The sequence below is a fragment of the Triticum dicoccoides genome, chromosome 7A (genome assembly GCF_002162155.2).
Source record: "Triticum dicoccoides isolate Atlit2015 ecotype Zavitan chromosome 7A, WEW_v2.0, whole genome shotgun sequence".
NCBI lineage: Eukaryota > Viridiplantae > Streptophyta > Magnoliopsida > Poales > Poaceae > Triticum > Triticum dicoccoides.
The window spans coordinates 633,890,005-633,894,305 of NC_041392.1; the positions used below are offsets into that span (position 1 = coordinate 633,890,005).

Here is a 4,301-nt window from a genome sequence, read left to right on the forward strand (position 1 = left end):
ATCATCTACTTTTTGCCTCTTTGTTGACCATTATGCGGTTCACCGATCTAAGCTCCATCCTGCGGAGACACGATGTTGAGTGAGAGGATGCATCAATGTCGACGGTCGGGCATGCACCTCTCGCAAAAGTGAATTGGAAGTAGATGGCATGCAAGGGTAGGTTGACGACAGCAGCTGGCAGAAACTTCGAATATGGAGCAAGGATAAATAGACAATCAAGTCATGGTCTCCTTTTCTCTCTTATTACTAACTAACTAATTCAAATTTTTTTACATTTATCAAAAAAACATCTTAAGAAACAAATACCCTTTCCTATTGATTTTAGCTCTAAAGCTTTTTGTTGCCTCAAACTCACTGACCTATATTGAACCATTCAATATATAGCACACCCTTTTTTGGGGAGCGGATATATACTCCTAGAGTCTATGCCTCCATTTTTCTATGGTTCTCATTGACTGATAACTACACATCAAGTGCACCTTGATACTGGTAGCAACTGGTCGCGCACTCCCACACTCGCTTTTTTATTATAGGGCCAAGATGATACGATCGAAAATAATTCAAGCCCTATATCTGCACAACAAGATGTAACAGAACATCCTTTCATTTCATTGATCAAAGCATATTTGTAATCACTCAATTCATAGTTTTGAACATGTCAATGGCAGGACTGACACGTCCAACAATCATACATATGTTGTCAACTCTCCGCTTCGATGGCGGTGGCTAGGTCAACCTAGGTGCTAGGTGAGGAGACCATCATACGCAGTGCCAGTTCCTAGAGGGCATCCGAGGAGGCCGGAGAGGCTTGCCTCAGGCAGGAGCCTAGAGACGTCGTCCCATGCCCGGCAACGCCAGCCACTGCATTTCCTCGCTTGACAACTCGGCATTCTTTAAACAGCCTGAAATAATTCGTAGTGTCATTAAAGACTGAAGTAAAGTTTGATTTAGAAGTTTCTTCAGTGCTATATTTACCACTGGTATGAGTAAACCTTAGCAATAAATTAATATGGTCGGTAAGATACATATGATTTTTCAGTAAGAATTCACCCTTCCAAAGCACGAAACTTGCAGATTGCCATCCATCTTCAGTCACACTTGAGACCAGAGAGACTGAAATTGAAGGCGCTGGAATAGACCTCATCTTCCTGGAGGTAAGAGTTATTCAAGAGCTCACTTGCAGGAAGTCTTTCATCTACAGGAGCTAGACAGATTTCTATGAAATTCTACTTGTGTTCCTGACTCTAAGTTATACCTACTGAAGTATTTTAGCAGTAAACATTATGTTAGCGTCAGACTTACATAGTTGCTTTCGAAGAGCAAAAAGTTTAACGCAGCTGTATTAGCAGGTCAAAAGTAACACCCGTTAACTCCATAATCCTAAATCTCAAGAAAAGACTCACCAAAAAAAGAAATAACATGTAATAAACTGTTACCAGGAGTCCAGCATCGAGGACATCGCCTTTTGAAGAACAAATGCCAAGTGTATGTGAGCTAAATATACTTATACAGATCTAGGGGATACGATGAGACTATGCTTCCAAGCACAGAAAGAAGTACATGATCGGCAATGGCACAAACAAATCTGCACATAGTAAATAATCTGATACAGTATAGACTATACACCAAGGGAAAGCGGAACAAAGCGATTCACAAAATGTACAAACTTAGTCTACAGACTCTGCAGGCTATAAAATCAGAACATATATATACTCAGGTGCAGATTCTTCAAAATAACTTCAATTGGTTGCACCTTTTCTCAGATCAAATACAAATAGTAGCTGCATTTGTGTAGAACAAAGAATGAAGCATTCATAGCTTAGCTGCCCTTTGCTTCAGTTAAACAATACGTGCTAGCTTGCTTGATGGTTGTGCCCAAAAAATCCAGAGTGAACAACTCTGAACCTGGCTCTAGCTAAAAGAACAAAATCATTGGCTTAGGTAAGCTTTACTCAGGTTGCTTGATGGTTGTGCCCCAAAAATTCAGTCAATAACTCTGAACCTGACTCTAGCTAAATTACAGACACTGTGACATGAGTAGCAACCTGAGTAAAGCTTACCTAAAAGAATAACATCACAGAGGCCTCTCACCAAGGACCCGGGAAGCATGCGTAAAACTGATGCTCCTTTCCATAGGAGAAATATAAGTGAACTGACAATCAACTATTCTAGTCATCCATGCTTATATATAGTATAAAAATATGGTGAGTTCAGAAATTAATCTTTTCTTTAAAACTAAACAAAGAAGGAAAAGAAACATACATGTGCGACCGATCGAATAGGGAAGACATGGCATAATTGTTGTATGCATGTACCCAACAGTGGGCGTTTCAGGCACCCTGCAGGTAATTTTGTTGGACACTTATCCATTAACAGGAGCATCAACAATGGTACGGAGCAGGAACCGTGGCTATGAACAGACCTTGCAATGAATCTCGGTGGAGGCAGCGTCGAGCGCAGAGATTGCGCATGTGACCGCAGACGATGTGAGCACGGCCCAGTTGCAGTGATGCAGGGAGGATGCGAAGGGCAGCGGTGTGCTGCTGGATTGACAGAAGAGGCTGCGAAGGGGATTGGAATACCCAAGCAACTCATTGTATTGCCAGTGAAGCGTTCTAGTGCCATAAAGTCTAATGCGCCTGCATTTTAACACAATGGTTGTTAGTACACGACTAAAATAAATTTTTAAACAAAGTAACCTGAGAGTGTATCCACAGTAAATAGAATAGGTATATTTTCACAGATCCGTAGCTGTCAGAAAAACACAATGTCACACACCTTTGACACTTTGCTTTTTCCATTGATGCAATAATGTCGCCAGACCATATAGTCGCCGATCTTCACTGTTCCATCAGGACTATTTATGAATATATTGTCACACTTTAAGTCGCTATGTATATTCGTTGGCGCCGGACTCTAATGATATTCCAGCCCTGTCAATATCTGTATTGGCCATCGTCTCATAGCTTTCATACCCACTTTCTTGTGCTTCCTACAGAACCTGGTCATTGTTTCAAATTTCAGCAATCAAAATGTATTGAATAGAAGGGCGATAAGAGTGAAATCTATCTGTGGTTAATTTTCTAGATGCATTTAAGATGTGCGGCCAATCCCAATCTAATTTCCTTTGCACAAGAACAGACTCCGGTGTAGTTAATACGACACCAAATTAATAAGTACGTCAACTTGTAAACAAAATGGGTAATCCATAATAGAATCAGGCAAAGTATTACGAACGCTCCCCGGTAGGAAGAGACATATGAGTTGTGCTAAAGAAAAAGGGACATACCGCCTCGCATGCGAGATGTGCAGGGCTCTGTGATGACGTTAACTGTATTCTTGTTCTCACCAACCCATTAGGCGAACAACTCCTGAATGTTCTTGTCCCTCGGTGTCTTCAACAGCTGGATCTCCATACTCATTTGTTCTATCTTCTCTGAGGAACTCATGACAGAATCTTCAATCTATGTTTAGCTCCATGTCACCTCATCACCCTCCAGCATATCGAAGGTTTAATAGCTATTGGCACAATATACATTAAGGAACACGTGGTGAGCAATTTCCTGTCTTACATGGCCACTGATAAATTCCAACCCAAAAACGGAACTGAAATGTTTAAACTTGATTAAAAAAACTGGGGTTTATTATAGGCTATAGGTTTGAATTTGGAGTCTAGCAGGCATACTAATAATGCAGCAAAGCGAATCAGATGAGCAAAATTAAATACGTTTTCCATGAATTTGTTGAGGTTCACTAAAAGCATGAAATTCATCAGTGGATATTGTAGAATTCAAGTATGAAAGGTCGCACTTCATAGATGATTGGCTGAAAACAAACATGTGAAATCACACTCTAGACAATGGTCAATGACACAGATACGTAGAAAAAACATCAGATAGTTCAATTGAAAGATACATTGTGTTGGCCACGGGCGCCTCATGGCTTGGCTCGGCTTGTTCGCCTCCTCCAGAAGCAGGAGGACCTCGCCCAGGCGGGCGTTGCTCCAGTACGCACCTATGCCCGGCTTGGGAGCCCGTGGCCTCGGCGGACCTAGGACGCGCAGGATCCACGACGGCGCTCCCGTACGCTCCTACGCCCGGGTTGGGAATCGGGAGCTCATGGCCTCGCTGGAGTTTCGTCCAGGCTGCGGGGGCACGCACACAGGGCCCATCTCCGTCGAGCACAACCAGTGCATCCGCTTGCGGTCCAGCGCGGCAACCCGCGTTGGTCCGGAGGCGGCGCTCCGGTAGCCGGCCGGCGTGGGGTGGCGGTCCGACATGGAGATCCAACGACCATGGCTT

At 43.0% G+C, this 4,301-nt stretch overlaps 1 long non-coding RNA gene across 1 annotated transcript; it reads right to left on the reverse strand.

Moving 5' to 3' along the window:
* Window positions 1-1,790: 1,790 nt before the first annotated feature.
* On the reverse strand, window positions 1,791-2,995 carry LOC119328929. Its single transcript, XR_005159223.1, has 3 exons — window positions 2,779-2,995; window positions 2,423-2,639; window positions 1,791-2,339 (listed from the first exon to the last, which is right to left on the reverse strand). It is a non-coding gene; the product is annotated as an uncharacterized LOC119328929 (long non-coding RNA).
* Between the last annotated feature and the right edge of the window lie 1,306 nt (window positions 2,996-4,301).